We start from the raw sequence: 19,571 nt of genomic DNA, 5'->3' as shown, positions 1-19,571 counted from the left end.
CTTAATCTCCTTCCATTTACTTAATTTTAAAAATCCAATGATCATTCCCAGAGGGAAACCTAGGTCTGTAATTCTCAAGCCTTGCCACAGAAGCAATCAAATACACTAGGTCTCTTTTTATTTAATCATGGATAATACAAGGAAATGCATTCTCAAATGAAATATTGCACAGTTGGTTGGTGTTAATCTGAGATGCGCTGACCACTCCTTTTCTCCTTTGGGAGTGAAGCCTGGTATCATAGTCAGCCAAAGACACATTTGTATCTTATGAATCTATGTCACATAAGCCTTTTCTCTTAGGGATCTAAATAAACCGCTAAATACAAATCCTGCTGTCATCAAGCTTTCTGTTAGTGTCCAGCCTCTTTTCTTAGAAGAGCATAATTTTAGCTTTAAAATTTTTTTGTTTATATTGTGTTTTTCAACCTTCACAGGCTTTGAGGCTGTTTTCCCTTTCTCTTGATATTTCTTTCCTCCTCTTGAAATCTCAGGTAAATTAATTTTAGCAAACACTGAAGGCATGCAGTCTTCCCTTTATTTTCTCTACTTTGGGATCCTTCCTCACCTAATCCTTTTCCAGCCCATGCCTTCCTATTTCAAGTGCAGGACAGGGATGAACTCCTATCTTTGGACAACCCCACCTTTATATCATCCTTCACTTTCCCCTCATCACTTCATTTCACTCCATACACACACTATTTTCGTTCCTGACCATGTTTGGCCACTTGTGTAGCTGCTGAACTTCTGGCAGCCTGCCTTCCTGGCCATGAGTACAGCTACCTGGCTCCTCCAGTGCCCCCAGGTGCTGCCAAGCCAAAGGCATCATGATCACTGACTTTATCAGTGATAACACCAAGGCAATGGAAGCAAACATACAAAGGGACAGCCTCATTTCATGCTTAAAGGAAGAACTGGGACAATTTCCCCCAACTCAACCTATCTCCTATTGAACTTCCCTGAAGAAGAGTGTTCCTTTTCCAAGCTTATTTATTTTCCCATTCCATCACGGCATATAAAAGTCTCATATGGGAATGAGGTTAGTAAATTGTAACCACTGAAACCTAGCATGCATCTCCATATGATTATGACCTTACTTTCATTCTGCACTGGCCAAAGGTGTAGATGCTTGTGCAGTGGGAAATCCTGCTCACTGAATGATGATTAGTACATTTCTTCGAAAAGAATAGTTTTCCTGAGTTAATCCCTTTTTTAATAATCCAAATTATCTACTCTGTTTTTCTAAAATGTGACCCCTTTCCCCCTCTATATTCTATTACGATTCACCACAATTTCTCCTGAGGGTACAATAGAGTCTAATTTTCTTCATTATTCAATTTAGATCCTGTTAAGAGAGACAGACATTCACTGACAAGAAGAACATTTAAATTTTGGCAAATAAGTTCATTAGTATTCAGAAAGCTTTGCACCCCTCATATTTAATAAACCTTTCCATTACAGAGTAAGAAATCCTGCAAAATAGTCAAACAAATTAGCAATGGGGCCACCAAGAGAGTACATTCAACCTTGATTCAAAGATGTCTCAGTTTATTAGTTTTCTGTCAATCATTAAAACAAGAAAGATGAAACATGCAATTAGATACAAGGAGACAGAACTCCTAATTCTTTCATCCTAGCTGAAGCAGAAGAGTTTTAATTGCTTGGAAAAATAAGATTTTTGTTTTCTCTCAAGAGGGAAGAGGAAGTAAATATAAATTGCCTTAGAGTCAATGGCTGGAGGTACAATGCTCCAAACCATGCAAATGAGAGGTAGAAGGACAAGTCCATCATCTGTATGTTTTGTCTTTACAATGGCCAATATCCAGATATTTTCAAATGTGAGATGATTGACAGAATAGTCCTCTTTTCATTAAAATGTTTAGAGTCACATAGATTTACTGATTCTCTTCTTCTTAATGAGAATGATACTGAACTAAAATACTTGAATATGTTGTCAATTATTCCAGGGCCAATTTTCCATTCATGTGAGTTATGTTTCTCTTCTTAGTCCAGTTTCTCTTCTAAGTTCCAGTTATTTGAGTTATTTCCATTTATGTGAATTATGTTTCTCTTCTAAGTCCTACCAGCTATTCTATCTTATGAGCCTTACACTGTTTATAACATATTTACCAGAGGGAAAGTAAGGACAAGGAGAGGAGATAAAATACTAATCAATCCATTTAGTAATGATGTACATCTACAAAACTGAAAATGAGAAAATTAAAGTTCTTGGCCATGGAGAGGTATAGACGTTAACTGGAGGTGTCTGCCTGTTCCTTGACCTCAACTCAGAAGTAAAATTAAGAGTTAAGAGTAATTAATTCTACCATTTAAGCCAGAAATTGAAATCCCTAATACTATGTCCTAGGATAAAATTCTGAAACCAAATAGTGTGTATCAGCAATTCCGAATTTGAAATTCCATAGATTGATTTTTCCATAAAATACTTTCTACACTCAGAGATATACAGCAAATAGATCTGCTACTGTTAGAAAAAACAAAGATACAAATTTGCTTATATAGGATTCACAATAGGGTAACAATTAATAGCAACATCTTTTTGTCTGATTAGGCTTTTTCCTTTCCTTTTTAAAGAAGTCACCACCCATAGGGATGTAAGAATCACAGTATATATAAAAATGTCTATTTGCTGAGAGGTACTTTGTAAGTTTAGAAAGTAGTCCTTCCTACCAGGGAAGGGATGGGTTACAGAGTATAAAGTAGTCAGTGGCCTTCACTGTCTGGAGGTCCCTCTACAGATTTATCCTAAGAAATAAAAGATTGTTTCTTCCTTATATCTGAAGACAGATCTTTTCCCAATGACACTAGGGCTGAATGATTATCTTTTTTTTTTTAAGACAGGGTCTCCCTGTGTCACCCAGGCTGGAGTGCAATGGCATGATCTCAGCTCACTGCAGCCTCGACCTCACAGGCTCAAGCAATTCTCCCACCTCAGTCTCCTGAATAGCTTGTACTACAGTCACGGGCCACCACACGCAGCTAATTTTTGTATGTTTTTGTAGAGCTGGGGTTTTGCCATGTTCTCTAGTCTAGTTTTGAATTCCTGAGCTCAAGCAATCTGCCGCCTCAGCCACCCAAAGTGCTGTGACTACAGGTGTACAGCATCATGCCCGGCCCCGAATAATTAACTGATGAGTATCTCAAGGCACTCTAAAAGTTGCTTGAATAGAATGGGGCATCTGTCTGTAGTTGGTTACCCTGGGACATGGGCACACTCCCCTGGGACATCGTTGATTCTTTCCAAAGAGAAGGCCAGCAGATGAAAGAAATAAGGGTTTTGTCTCCTGGAGTCTGGGAAACTCTCAGGTTTACCTTGTATCTCCAAACCTAGCACACACCTGGTACATGGCAATGGTATATGCTCAATAGAAATGTTTGAGGAAGGGGAGGGAGAAAGGTAAGGGGGAAAAAAGGAAGGAGTAAAGCTTCCATATGCTCTACAGTGTATATTGCTACAACCTTCCTAACTCTAAAGGGAAGAAGCAGACTCACTGTATCCTAAAACATTAGTAAAACACTCGCTTCGGAAAAAAGTAATAACAATCAAATAACTATTGAAGATCTATTTGACCTAACAGTGTAGAAACAGGAGAATTACATAAGGCCAGCTGTAGCATAGGGCCTGATCTTAATGTTTTAGAGATGGAGAGGCTTGGAGTCACTCAAGAGGCATCCAAGTGGAATGTGAAATGACTTACCTACAGTCACATAGCTTGTTAGTATTAGAACACAGACTAAAACCCAGGTCTCAAAATTCCCAGCCCAGCATTTTTCATGCTGCAGTTTCCTATACAGAACAGAAGCGAAAGCTGTTCTTAAAACTTATCCCTTCCTGTTTCCTGACCCAAGTCACTTCATATGCCCTTCCCCAGAGACCCTGCTAATCTTAAGCCCTTTGCCTGGTACCACAGAACTTTGTACAACTTGCTGGGGGGAATCAGCCCATGCTTACAGGCCATTTATAGAATGCAGGCTTATAGAACATGATCAATAGGCATGATTAAGGAAATAGGAATTATCCTAATAATTGGAACACTGGCTCAATGATATCTTTATGGCCATTTGTTAGTTGTAGCCACTGTTCTTCATACCTAAGGGAAAGCTACAGTGTAAGCTCCATGGGGGCAGGAACCATGTCTGCCTTACTTCTAAGTCTCTACAGTATCCAGTAGTTACTTAACTATTAGTTGTATTATTAAACATGATCACCAGTTCCATATTTCATAATTCCAAGCATGTTCCATGATGGCTTTATCTACAAATAACCAGCAATGTCATCCTTTAGCCAAATATTTTTGAAGGGCCCAGCTCTACCTTGTGTTTCCAATAATCTAATGAACTCAAGACAGAGTCTGACCACCAAGCCCATAGGCAAAGAGTTCAAGTTCCATTTGACTTGAACTACTCTATGAGCAATGACTGTCACCCGCAAGTGAACGAAGACTCCCTAAGGGCTTACATTATAGAAATGGAAGATAGATAGTCTGTCAGTGTCTTTATTATCAAAGCCCTAAAGTGCAAAGAAGAGACACGTAGGGTAATGAATTGGTGTCTCCCTCAGACCACTACTTGTTCAATCTTTATTACAGGAAAGGCTGAGGTCTGTAGGGGCAAGAATCAAGCAGGAAGATCATGGGAGCACTCTGTGGTCATAAACATATGGCACTCTGTGGTCCTAAACAATCTAGCTAGAGTCCTTGTTTTATATATCCTAGTAAGAAAAACAGAAACCCTGAAGTCAAACAGCATGCTCCTCAACATTCTGATTATGCCCTACTTTCTACCCCTAAGGAATTTAACAGACTATTCCTTCCAGCCCCACACAGAATCCTCCCGGAGAGAAGGGCTGGTAAATATATTTTCCATGGATGTGTTAGCATACTATTGATATGTTAGTGCCCTTATAGTTTAGTCCTCCAAGCAATTGTCCAGTTGTTTTGTCTTTAATCTGACCCTGCTGACAGTCATTACTCAAAATGAAGAAGGCAATCTAGAGAGAAACTGTAGCTGATGCTCCTCTTCTCTCAGTGGGTGGATAGCCCATCCATAAAGTCTTCTTGATGATGGTGTCCAGGAGTCAGGGTCCAAGGAGCTCAACAACAGCATTGGGAAGCAATACAGGAAAAGGTCATGCTCCTCCAAGAGAGTGGGTTTTCCTTTGTCTCAGCAACTGTAAAATTATAAACAAAAGATTAAAAAGCTAAACCACTGCTCAAGTACGGATCTTGGTAAATGCATGCTTTACCCAAAGCCTGATGACGGATTCATTGGCACCTAAATGAAGTCTGTGGTTTTCCAGACAATGGGGCAGAGACTACAGGAACACACAAATTATGCCTAAGGATTCTCTGTTCCTTCATTAATTTTGTTGTACCAAAGAAAAAGGAAAAACTATAATTGCAACTAAACACAAGTAAATGTGAGTAAATCTGCATGCATAAAGCATGTAGAATACATGGACTAGGAAGGGATATACTAGGGGAAAAGGAGAGAGAGCACAGAGAATCAACAGCAAAGAAATTGCTTCTTCCCCTCTTTATGGCCCCTTCACTGGCCATAAAGATATCATTGAGCCAGTGTTCCAATTATTAGGATAATTCCTATTTCCTTAATCATGCCTATTGATCATGTTCTATAAGCCTGCATTCTATAAATGGCCTGTAAGCATGGGCTGTTTCCCCCAGCAAGTTGTACAAAGTTCTGTGGTACCAGGCAAAGGGCTTAAGATTAGCAGGGTCTCTGGGGAAGGACATATGAAGTGACTTGGGTCAGGAAACAGGAAGGGATAGGTTTCCTGCACAGCATTGACCTGAATGAAACAGCAATTATGCAACCTAAGTGAGAGTTCAATAAATAACAGTATCTGGGGACAAACTGAGATTTAAGCTTCCATGAAAAATTAATAGTAACCAAAGCCTTAGCCAGTTCCTGGGCAATCAATATGACTGATACCCAGAGTCTTTAACAAAATAAGATAGGATGATAATAATCTCATCCAAAGATGGTCTAAATGAAGCATCACTACTTTAGGGAATTTCTACCAAAAACATCAAAAGTGATGGCGATAGCGCCATTATCAGAGTACTAGCAAAACCACCAAATCAATGGCTGTCTTTGGCTGCCATCCCCACATAGGTGGGTCCCTCTGTCCCCTTCCTCAGGAACCAGGAGCCCAGCATCCATATGCCTTTATCCACCCACTCTAATTTCTTTAATGCAACAGAGAGCAGTTAAATAGAAAGTCTTCCAATGGCTAGAATTGAGTATTTGATACTAGGGTATGAACAAATGGTTAATTTGACTTTATCAGCACCATAAGACAGTGCAAAACAAAAAAGAAAGAAAAAAATAACAATTGGTGACTTTCACACTCCTATGAGGTATCTGCAGTTTATAACTGGAGCTTGTGTACATAAAACTCTTAATTACTGGAATGTGAAAAAGATAGAGAGAGAAGGAAGGGACAAGTGAAAAAGGAAAGAGCAGGGCCTTTCCATGCTTCTTGTTTAATGTCACCACCATCCCACACCAACTATCAAACCTCCGAACAGTGGGCTTAGGCAACTTGGCCTCCGATGATACTGAACAGCTGCTAACCCCAGTCTTAGAAGACACTTCTGTCCTCAAAGCACACAGAAGAGCTGAGTCCTTTAGAACCAACACCCAGATTCATAGAGAATCCTCCTACAGATATCAGTGATCATGTCTGCATTGCTGGTGTCTCCCCTAGTCCAAATCCTTCACTCTACAAAGAAGCAAAGTGAAAGGTGAGTGGCTTGCACAGTGTCCCATAGAGACTAACCAAAGGGTAGGGCCAGGACTGAGCCCAGGTCTCCCAAGACCCAGTCCATAGCCCTATCCAGGTACATCCCCATGAGCATAACACACTGTGCTCCAGACACAGGCAGAAGATCATACCCCTCAAACTCTAGAGTAGTATTTGGGTAGTATCTGGGTAGCAATTTCCTCTCCCTAGACAACAATTTGATTCAGTGGGTCTGGGGTGAGGCATAGGTATCTACATGTTAACAAGCTCCGTGGGATCTTCCAGATATAGAAACCACCCCCCTACCTACCAGCACCGCACAGAGGGCTGAGAGGGACGGCTCTGGGGACATCCTCTGGAACCCAAACATCAAAGGGCTCCTGACCACTGGGTCACAAGTCAGAGCTCTGAAAACAAGCACCAGCCTTGAAATCTCAAACAAAGAATGCTTAGAATGGGCCAGAAAGGTCTCCTCTTAGACCTGTTGACCTTAGTGGCTTTGGGTCTGGCAATATCCAAGTGATGCCTTCAAGCCTCCTATGTAACCAATCTCCCAATATGTGCTGAGCCCCTACTTTGTATAAGACTGTGCAGGGGGGCTAAGATGGGCAAAGAAAAGTAAGCCCTAGTTGTAAAAACTCTACCAAAAAGATCAGATACATACACTTAAAAAGAACACCCACATTACAGAGCAGTGTTGTTGAGGATGAAACACAACACAGGTCCATATCCATGTCATATAAGCTTGCCCAATGTAACTCAACAATTTCTAAATCCACTTTCTGGCAGAACCATCTTTCCTGGTTCCTCAACCCCCACCCTGGGATTCTGATTCAGTAAGCCTGAGGAAGAGTCCAGAATGTGTCTTTTTTGCCAGCTGTGAGATAAATCTAAGGCAGGCAGTCCACAGGTGGATATTTGATATTCTCAGAATATGTTAAGGGTCAGGCTGCAAAGAATTTAAGGAAATCTAGCTTGGTTGCTTCTTTATATTAATGGTTTGCTGCTCCTCTAAATTCTTAACCTACTCACATTGGCCCCTAGAATCTAAGTCTGTTTGGTTTTGTTCCTCTCAGCTCAGTCATGGCCTATGCTGTCTTTCTACTTGAAACTTCCTACTTAGGGCCTCCTTCATGTTCCCAACAGAAATCTGTTTTCTGGGAAAGGGTGCAGCTTTACTCCTCAGGAAAACACACAGGGAAAAAAAAAAAAAAAAGCCCATGTCCAGCCATGTATCATATGATTCCATTTAAACCATTTATATGGAACGTCTAGAACAGGCTAATCCATAGAGATAGAAAATTGATTAATGGTTGTGGAGGACTGGGGGAAAGTGGAATGGGGAATGACTGCTAATGGGTGTGGAGTTTCCTTTTGGAGGTGATGAAGACATTCTGGAATTAGCGGTAATGACGGCACAACTTTCTGACTGTACTGAAAATCACTGGATTGTACACTATAAGAGGGTGAATTTTACGGTATATGAATTATGTCTCAATTTTTGAAAAGCCCATGCGTAAGTAACACATAAAACATACAGGTGGCTGACCTGGCTCCCTGGGACCTCACAACTACCGGGTGATGACCCCTGGGCAAGAGGCAGGGCAGTCAATGACAATAATAACTACTATTCACTTGTACTTATTATGTGGCAGATAGACATCTATTACACACAGTACACGGCTGGCTCAGTACGTGGTTATCTCAGACGAGACATCACTGCCAAAGATGTGGATATTGTTATGATTATACTGTTATCACTAACATTTTAAATATGACAACACGAAGCCATAGTGACATTAAATAACTTGACCAGTCCACAGCTATTAAATGGCAAAACTGATAGCTAGGGATATGTGGCTTAATAGGCACCAAAAGACCCCTGCCCCAAACCTTGCCCCAAACCATGTCCCTCAAAGATCTGTCATTCTTATCATTAGATTTGCAGAAAGTAGAATAATAATAACGGTGGCAATAATGTAGCTGAGATGTATTGAGCACTTTCCATAAATCGTTCTCGATTTAAAGATGTGAAAACTAAGGCAGAGAATGTTTAAGTAAATTGCCCCAAACCACACAGCTAGTAAGTGATGGAGCCAGAACTTAAACACAGACCCTTAGTGCTAAGCTGCTCGGTCAGAGATCCAACTCAGATGTCTGCAGGAGCAGGACAATGACAGTGTCAAGTGGGCCCCATATAGCACACCTTGAAATACAAAGCAGTATCGACTCATCTTTGATTCATCTATAGACATGTGGTACAATTTTCTCGTAATACTAGGGAATAAAACAAAGCATGACATCAGTGATAAATGGCAAATGATGCTTTGCCTCAATGTTGAGGATGCAAACAGGAGTGTAGAAACTATGGCAAATTGGAGAGAGAGCCACTTCACCCAACAGGACTTCCCCATTCCACTCTAAACCTCCACTGCTGGGTGGGTGTGCGGTACAGTGTTGCCATATTTTCTGAGATAAAGCCAGAAAAATAGATCTTTACAGAAAATCTTTTTTGCTTCTAAAAGATAGTAAAGAATTCTGCAGACTATATTGGTCTGTAGCAGAACACTTGACTTCAACACATAGTAAATTGCCTCCTCAAGCAGTTCTATGTGACTGGGATTTAGAATTTGGGGTGAAAAGTGACAGGGTGAGTCAGGAACAGTAAGGAGGAGCCAGGGTCTGAAGACTCTTGATGCACACCTAAGGAAGTGGAACTTTATTTTCTAGGCCAGGGAAAGCCAGAGTTTTGCTGTTCTGTTTTAAGAAGGGACCAGATCACAGACATCTCTGACGACAATGTGAAGGTAGAATAACCAGGAAAGATAGCCAAGGCAGTGAGACCAACTGGGAGGTAACTAATTGTCAGCCCCAAACTAAGGTAGTACCAATGGAGGCAAGAGCATGTACTCAAGTCAACAACTAATAGCAAAGATCTTCCCTGATAGATGATAGATATGACTGTATCAAAAGGGGGCACACATATACTCTATCAGATAGATATACTGGTAGTCCCTTGATTTTTTTTTTTTTTTAAAGACTATCATAAGGAAGAGGGAAACATTAGCAAATGTGAGGAAGAGCGCTATGAGAGAAATACAGAAGGGTTACAGGATACAACTTGTTAGAGGCTGGGTTTGGCATATGAAAGGGAAAGAAAATGTTCTTGGCTGGCGAAGAGACAGCTCTAAAACTGCCTAGGAAAACAAAAGTGAATGAGGGAAATAAAGAAAACATAAAAGAGTTCAGGTATTAAGAAATTAAGAAGAAATATGGAAAGCCAGCAAGGAAAAAAAAAAATCAACCAGTGAAGAACAGTGAAGGTCCCTAATGTCCATATTTAATGCAGATGAAAGAAACCAGTGAAGGCATTTTAAAAAGATGTTGTAATGAAGGCACCAAGAAGATTGCTTTAACAGAGACTAAACTCAAGAATAGAGACCACAATGGAGGCATTTATGAGGATTAGAAGAAAAAGGAGACCAAAATATGGGAAAGGATTTTAGTGATTGGAAACTCACAGGAAAAGATGAGTCTTAGAGATGTCAGAAAGGAAAATATGACAGGATTCTGGAATATTCTCAGAGTGAAAATAAGGTCTAATCTGTAAAATATACAAAGTTCTCTCTCCACAAGTGCTTAAGAAGCAGCCCTGAGGAGTGCCAAAGATAACACCAAAGCTGCATTCCGAGGGCATGAGGAGGAGAAAGCAGTTACCAGCAAGACCCTGAAGGGAAGGGAGCAAGGATTTTAGCCCTCACCAGGCTTGGTTTTCATTGCTTGTAACATCATCCAAATCAGAATAAAGCATTCAACAGAATGGACTTTTCCAGAAGTAACCTTGTGACGGCTCGGAGCATTCTGGGAGAGCTGCAGTAGTCAAGAAGACAGAAGCGGCCGGGCGCGGTGGCTCAAGCCTGTAATCCCAGCACTTTGGGAGGCCGAGACGGGTGGATCACGAGGTCAGGAGATCGAGACCATCCTGGCTAACACTGTGAAACCCCGTCTCTACTAAAAAATACAAAAAACTAGCCAGGCGAGGTGGCGGGCGCCTGTAGTCCCAGCTACTCGGGAGGCTGAGGCAGGAGAATGGCGTAAACCCGGGAGGCGGAGCTTGCAGTGAGCTGAGATCCGGCCACTGCACTCCAGCCTGGGCGATAGAGCAAGACTCCGTCTCAAAAAAAAAAAAAAAAGAAGACAGAAGCAAAAAGGAAAAGCCTCTACCACACACATGGTGCAGAGATAGAGGACCAACAATAATAGCAACAAAATACTCTATTGAAAAGCATCAAGGTGTACATTAAAAGGGAAAAAATACGAGGTAGGAGGAGGTAACATCCATTGACAACATTGGGAAAGGGCTGTCATTTAGAAGTATGTCATGTTATGTTTGGTATCTTACATACAGGATTCCATTTAAGCCTCACATTAGATAGGCAAAGTTACCCCGTTTTGCAGAAAAAAAAAAATGTAGGGGCTATGTGAAATTGGTTATTTGCTAAAAGTCACTTAGATAGTAAGTTTTAGAGCCAAAGTTTGTTGGATTCTCAAACTTATGCATTTTTCCACTATACCACACTGTTGGACTATGGACCATCTTCCAATCGGATTACAGCAAAAGCCTTCCTAACTGATATTTCACCCTTTACAATTCTCCTTTCACTATGTAACTCAAGTAATCTTTCTAAAATGCAAATTTTATCATGGTGCTGCCCTGCTCAAATCCAGTCAATAAATTCCTTTTGATCTTAAGAGGGAGTCCAAACCACTTAGCATTCCCTACAAGGCCCTTCAGGATCTGTCCCTACTCACATTCCCAGACTTATTGCAAGCTCCTCTCATTTCAGGTGACAATGCAATGACTCTTAATATATTAAAGTCCCACAATGCAATGACTCTTAATATATTAAAGTCCCCGGAATGCACCCTGCACATTCTCACCTCCAGGTCTTTGCACACTTTGTCTCTTTTGCCTGAAGCACTCTTCTTCCTGACCTCCTAAACTCTCCCCTCAGGCAGTCAATGCAACAGCTTCTCTTCTCTCATAAAATTTAACACACTTTATTGAAATCCTCTCTGCCAGTTCTGAGGTCCCCACACCCTCTAACTGGGAGCTACATGAGGAAAGATTCTGTTTCTATCTTGTTCACATTTACACCCACCTAGTAGTGCCCTGATATATCATAAGTGTTAAACACATATCTTTTGAAATGGATTAATAAATTGGATGGGGTGGGGCTCTCACTGGTTACTAAGTTAAACTATGGGTAGAGGCCAAGGCCACAACGAACACCAAAGCCTCTACTTTTAACATCTGCAATTTACTGTTTATTGCTGAAGATTCTTTTCTTAGGCATCTTGAAAAAATTAACAACATTTAGGTTGGGCCTCCCCTGGCTCACACCTGTAATCCCAGCACTTTGGGAGGCCAAGGCAGGCAGATAACTTGAAGCCAGGAGTTTGAGACCAGCCTTGCCAACATAACAAAACCTTGTATCTACTAAAAATACAAAAATTAGCCAGGCATGGTGATGCACACCTGTAATCCCAGCTACTCGGAAGGCTGAGGCATGAGAATCACTTTAATCCCGGAGGCAGAGGTTGCAGTGAGCCGGGATCATGCCACTGCACTCCGGCCTGGGTGACACAGAAAGACTGTCTCAAAAAAAAAAAAAAAAATCAACATTTAACAGAACATATACTCTATGCACTTCCTGTGCTCAGGGATGTGATTCAGTTCTTGCCCTAAACAAGCTTGCAGTCTAGTGGGGTAACCTTCATTTTCCAATGTGTTACAATTCACATTTTCTTTAAACCTTTTTAGAATTGAGTTGACAAGGGATCCTTGACAGTCTGTTAAGCATTGGGTAACTGCCAGTTGACTGATCACTAGCTCCGACAAGACTACAAGGGGCTTGAGATTTGAGACTGAATCTTCATCATCATTATCATCCCAGTGCCCAGCATAGTGGCTGGTATATAAAAACAGGTTTAAATAATCAACTGAATGAATGAAAGAATAGACAAATGAACAAGCAAACAAGCCAAGTCTTGGAATAAAGCTTTGGGATCTGGGTCAGAGTCTCAGCAGGAATTATTCTCTATCATTAAACAGATAAATGACTCAGCAACAAATACTCTAGGAAAAATCAATCCATTCAATATAAACACACACAGAGACACACAAACACACAGATATGCACACACACACAGACACACACACAGACACACATACACACACAGACACACACACACAGATACGCACACAGAGAGAGACACACACACACACAGACACACACAAACACACAGATACACACACACAGACACACACACACACAGATACGCACACAGAGACACATACACACACAGACACACACAAACACACAGATACACACACAGAGACACATACACACACAGACACACACAAACACACAGATACACACACAGAGAGACACACACACAGACATACACACACTGCAGAGCCAGAGGAGTATGGGAGCAGGACAAAAGAGGGTCAGGGTAGGATTTGGGATGGTTTTCCAGTGCCAGCTCAGGTTCCTCCTGTGACTTTAGGTTCAGAAGGGAGACACTATGGGGCAGGCACACACACATAGAGCAGTGACATGGCTTCACCTGACCCCTTCAGCCTCAAACCTGCTTATTAAGACACACCATAGAGATAAATCAATGGAAAAACAGTTAGATAGATCAGTATCATGCTCATCACGTTTTCAAAACTTATTAAGAAAACCTTAATTTGACATGTTATTTAAAATGTATGTTAATAATCACCAACACAAATAAATACCCAACTGAAATATCTGAATAGTTTTTATATCTTTCAAAATTAAAACCAAACATCAGAACAGAAATAGCTATCTAAATAGCATCCTTTTCACACATACACACACACTCCTGAAATTAACCTGCTGCCAATTTGTTAGTTATTTAAATAAACATTATTTCTGCTACATACTTTACCGCCAAATAGTACCTTGTAGTCAGTTTTTAAAACCTTTATCAAAGTAAGAGTTGGTATTATTTTGACACCAGACAGTCCTTTGCTTTTGTGTGGAATCACTGTGTTGCCTGAACAGCGTATGATTTCGCTTTTGTGCAGAGAATCAGCAGGTCATTACTGTACCATACAAATCGCCCTGGACTCAGGATGGAGCCCTGGGGAACTGAAGCTGTAATAGACTGGAGGGAAGATATGGTGTTGCTGACAGTTACCTCTGATGGCAGTTAAAAGGTATGATTGCAACCACATGACAGCTTAATACAACAGATCCCTGAGTTGTTCACATGGCAAATTCTGATTAATGGTGTCAATAATCATTATAAACGTTTAAAGTTTTGTAGAGGACTCCATTACATCCTACTATCAGAATACAAGACCAACCAGGTCCCTTATGAAATAACCATGTTTTATCATTATTTTACTGCCATTGGTTTTACATGTTGGTGAACATGAATTTATTCACATATGGAAGGTGGGGAGGCAGAGTTCTACTGCATATTTATAAGGTTCATGAAGAAATTTTTGCATAAGAAAGTGAGTGTAAGATTAATTGAAACTCAATATATGAACCAGAATTTGCCACTTTCACACACACACCTATGCATGCATACACACAGTGATATACATACAGGATACGGTCAGTTTCACTGTATCCACATCTGGCAATGATGTGGGCATAGTGAAAAGATTTCAGGTTCCCTCCAGAAAGCCCTTAGGCTACAAGAAAAATCATCCTACATCTAATAAACCCATCTTAGATATATCTCCCATATGGTAAAGCCCTGTTTTGCTTTATTCCAACCAATTTGTCCTTGGATTCCTCTCGCAGCTGTTGCTGCTATTGTTTATGATGTATTGAGCCCTGGCAGTGGAGTGAGGCACTGCGTACAACAGAGTCAAGATTATCACATCACTGGGCTATGTGAGCATTAAATAATCTTACCTGTGAAGAGTCCGAAGCACCCAGTATATTTAAGGGCCTGATACGTAATAACTGCTCAACAAATGGTGGCAAAACACATTTTTAATTAAAATATTCTAGGCGTTTAGTCTCAAGAAAAAAAATCAGAGTAGGTTTCTAAACCAGACTACCACCAAGGTAATAAGGATGCTAAAACAAACAAACAAATAAATAACCCTTCCTCACAATTTTCCCCTCACTATTTTCCACCACAGTTTGGTTTGGCTTGAGAAACACTGGTGCCTCTATGTGCCCAGCACTGGGCTAGCACTGGAGACATGGAGATGACTGTGGCCACCCCCCAGCTATAGGTGGCTGCCCCTCTGCTGGAGACATGAAACACCTGAAATTCTTTCAAAGTCGAGTCTTTTGCCATCACAACAGCATTTAGAAAATTTATTATATAAATTCATATAAATGATATAATCCTATATAGGAAGATACTTGCTCCTGTAATAGTTACTATTTAGGTCAGTTGACTTTTTCATATTCTGGGAGACTCCTCCTTAATGTATAGCTGCCATACATACAGAAATCATCTTTTTGGCAATGAGTTTCCTAGAATAAGTGAATGTTTCAAATGTGCTAAAAATAAAATAAGTAGATTAAATTAATGCTAATTAAAATAGAGCTTATGATAGCAAGCCTATAGATATAATTCTTTTCTATAAAATATATCATAGCTATCACCAAAGAAATTAATCTAAAACTTAAAATTACCAATACTAGCTAGATGTCAATAAATATTAGTATCAACAGATAATTCTAATCCTTTTGGTCTATCTGCATGGGTGATCTTCAGGCATGTAGCCTGCAGAGTTGCTTAATACTTTGAGTTGTTCAATATCACTACTAATGTTTGGAGGTTCCCCACCCAAAGGATTTCCCTTTCCATTTCTATCAAGTTTCAGCAGATCCTTTTCTGAAGTTTAAGACGAGAGGCCTTGCCTGTTCCATATCAATGTGACTTGGAATTTAGAAGCTAACCCTTCCTCCTCTTTCTCTTCTCCATTTCCCTTACTTTACTAGCCTCATCTCCCTTCTTTCATTTTCTTCTGAAGTTATTTTTCTGCATGCTTTGAGTATTAATTTAAAAGCTCCCCTTTCCTATGCTCCAAGAAAAAGAATAGCAGAAGGAACATAAGACAGGGTTAGAAGGTGAGCAAACATGAAGAAACAAGAATTTTGAAGCTCCTACACCTTTAAAGTTCAGCTTCTTTCTGCAATGGCCAAAAACAGATGGACATTCTAGAAAGACTAAAAGGGAGAAGATGCTAGGTAGGAGGAGACAGGAGGTTGAAAGGAGGAACCCATCTCAAGTTCTTCCTTCTTCCTCCAATCTCTTCTTTCCACAACTCATATGCAGTGGCCTTTATGCTCCTAGTGGAATTGAATCCATTAAAAGTTCAGTGCAAGGCTGCGTGCAGTGGCTCATGCTTGTAATCCCAGCACTTTGGGAGGCCAAGGTGGGTGGATCACTTGAGGTCAGGAGTTCGAGACCACCCTGGCCAACATGGCGAAACCCCATCTCCACTAAAAATACAAAAATTAGCCAGGCATGGTGGTGCATGCCTGTAATCCCAGCTACTTGGGAGGTTGAGGCAGGAGAATCACTTGAACCCAGGAGGCAGAGGTTGTAGTGAGCTGAGATCACGCCACTTGTAGCCTGGGCAATAGAGCAAGCCTCTGTCTGAAAGAAAAGAAAAGAAAAGAAAAGAAAAGAAAAGAAAAGAAAAGAAAAGAAAAGAAAAAAGAAGAGTTCAGAGTAGGTAAAAGGGACAAATGGCATGAAGTAAAATTCCACTCACCAAAAAAAAAAAAAATTCCCCAGGGTGCCTCTAGATAAATTGCTCAAGTGTTGCTCTCCACCCCTCTCCTAGGCCAACACAAAACACTAGGCCACCTCACACCTGAACTTCTGGTTGAGCCAGAAGAGCACTAGAAGTTTGAAGGCAGGGCCAGGAGCCCAGCAGAGCCCCAGGCAGTGGGCCCAACCATCACCTCTGCAGGGCTGGGACTACATTTGCCCCCAAGCAACCCTCACAAAGTTGGGTAGGAGGAGCAGTGGGAAAGGTCAAAGGCAATTTGGGTTGGCACCAACGAGGCCTCACCCACCTTCCACCTGGCTCCAACCCTGGCTATCTCAGAGGGTGCAAGAGTCTTCTAACTCTGTCTTCCAACTTCCAGTTAAACCAGAAACTGGACATTCAAGGGAGGGGCCAGGAATGTGGCCAGCCAGGTACAGGGACATTACTGCCACACTTCCCATAATGGCCCACAAGTGAGATCCAGGCCACACAGGTGTACTTGTTGGACAGAAACATTTTGAGATTCTACGTAAAAAGTCTTCTATTCCAGATATTAAACAATCATGACTACCTTTTGTTGACCACTTACTATATATGGCCTAGACTCACCACGAAATAGGTCATTTAATTCTAACAACAACCTTATACAGTAGATACAGTAATTACCTCCCCTTTACATACTAGAAAACCGGAGCCTAGAAGAACAAAAGAAAGTCGATTCCAACCAAATAAAGGACAGATCCAGAATTCCATTCCAGATAAAATAAAATTGACTACAAAACCCACATTTTCAATCATCATATGTAGAAAACCAACCTTCTATACTTTTGAAAGTACTCCTCCTGGATGGGCCTTCAAAGCACTTTGACCTTGTTTTGTTACAGGAACAGAATTCAGTAGCAAGATGGCAAATAGTTTTCCTCTCTTTGTTAATGTGCCTGAGGCCAGAAGTAGATTCTAGAAATCAGATAAACAAGTGGCAGAGACAGCCAGGTGCAGTGGCTCATGCCTGTAATCCCAGCACTTTGGGAGGCTGAGGCGGGTGGATCACCTAAGGTCTTGAGTTCGAGACCAGCCTGACCAACATGGTGAAACCCCATCTCTACGAAATACAAAAAATTAGCCGGGTGTGGTGGCACATCCCTGTAAATCCAGCTACTCGGGAGGCTGAGGCAGGAGAATCGTTTGAACCCAGGAGGCAGAGGTTGCAGTGAGCTGAGATTTCACCATTGCGCTCCTAAACAACAAGAGCAAAACTCCATCTCAAAAAAAAAAAAAAAAAAAAAACAAGTGGCAGAGATAATCCATTTACAAAACAGAATTTGAGTGCATTAGTATGTGGAAGTGTACGTTCTGGGCTCAGTCTAGCTCAGAACTGGTTTGTCTCAAGGTTAAAGTATTTCCCTTGCCTTTCAGGGGCAACCAATACATGAAAATATATCAACCATGAACTTTAGTCACAGCTATAAATAAACAGACAACATACAAACACATTATATGTTCAAGAGGTCCCTACAGCATAAGCACTTTCTCCACTAAGGTCTCTATTTTCCAAGTCTCATTTTTCCAAAAGATACTGACTGCCCCAAAGGAGAGGTATAATAAAATATTGGAAACGTTCCGGGAACTTATTGAAAAAAACAATAGATCCAACAAATGAAGACAAAGTCAATACTGTCTTTATGTCTAATGGCCCCTAGCTCTTAACATAAGAATACCCTTATGATTTTACAGCAGTCGCAATGATAAATGTAATTGATAATTTAACATAATTATAAAATAAACATGCCACACAGTTTTTTCCCTTCCACAGAGGCCTTAAGAATCCTCATGATTATGACTTGGGGGCATTAGGACTATTTATAAGAGATTCAAGTCAGCCCAATCTGTGATTATGACTTCCCCTCCCAGCCCCTGTGGACTCTGAAGAGTCCCCTATTTGTAGTTATCAAGGGAACTCCCATTTCCAGTGGAGAGAGAATGACAGTAGGATGTGATTACTTAGCTTCCCCATTCTCTCAAAGTCCCCCAATCGAATTTTCACGATTGTTCCTCCTTTTGTGTACTATGAGACAATAGCAGGTGTTCCCCCTCTCATCCCTTTCTAGTCTACAGACTCCTCCAAGGAAGATGGATGCTCCTCTAGAACAATGATCACAAGAAAACAACAGAAGCAAGAAAAGTCAAAGATCACACCTACCCGAATCTCCATCAAAAACAAGACTCAGGAGCCTGCAATCATATAAGTAGGCCTACAAGGTGACTCAGCTCCCAAAGTAATATGATTTAGGGAGAATCAAAGGACATATATATATATATATATATATATATATATATGTGTGTGTGTATGTGTGTGTGTGTGTGTATAATTTGAATATATATATTCCATTTGAATAAAAATATTCTATTTGTGTATATATATATATATATTCCATTACTTCTATGTATTCATTTTCAATCAGTATTTATTGAGCAGTTACTGTGTGGGAGTTACTAGAAGATGAAGATAAAATGGTCATGGGGTTGTCAGAATTCACAAATAAAAATTTCATGTTTTATCTGGCAATTCTAAATTGTCAGCAAGAGACCATGCCTGCCACAAGGAACTCACAATCTAATGCCCTGTGCATTCCCTAAGAATTTTGAAATCTCATTAACACCTTAGCAAAACTGATTTATCTGATTAGCTTCAAAGTCCATAACCTGAGGCTGGGCTTGGTGGCTCATGCCTATAATCCCAGCACTTTGGGAGGCAAAGGAGGGTGGATCACGAGGTCAGGAGATGGAGACCAGCCTGGCTAACATGGTAAAACCCCATCTCTACTAGAAATACAAAAACTAGCCAGGCGTGGTGGCATACACCTGCAGTCCCAGCTACTCGGGAGGCTGAGGCAGCAGAATCGCTTGACCCAGGAGGCAAAGGTTGCAGTGAGCCGAGATCGTGCCACTGCACTCCAGCCTGGGTGACAGAGTGAGACTCTGTCTCACAAAAAAAAA

At 40.9% G+C, this 19,571-nt stretch overlaps 1 long non-coding RNA gene across 1 annotated transcript in view; it reads right to left on the bottom strand.

Moving 5' to 3' along the window:
* Positions 1-2,852: 2,852 nt before the first annotated feature.
* Positions 2,853-19,571, bottom strand: part of LOC105512765 — a 46,665-nt gene continuing 29,946 nt past the window's right edge. The window contains exons 2-3 of the long non-coding RNA XR_001001912.1: positions 15,230-16,456; positions 2,853-5,188 (exon numbers count right to left, since the gene is read on the bottom strand). This is a non-coding gene — a long non-coding RNA (uncharacterized LOC105512765). The remainder of the gene's footprint in view (positions 5,189-15,229; positions 16,457-19,571) is intronic.

This window comes from Colobus angolensis, unplaced genomic scaffold (genome assembly GCF_000951035.1).
Source record: "Colobus angolensis palliatus isolate OR3802 unplaced genomic scaffold, Cang.pa_1.0 Scaffold104, whole genome shotgun sequence".
Taxonomy (NCBI): Eukaryota; Metazoa; Chordata; class Mammalia; order Primates; family Cercopithecidae; genus Colobus; species Colobus angolensis.
The sequence above is the reverse complement of the archived record's forward strand: the minus strand, read 5'-3'. Positions and strand labels throughout refer to the sequence as shown.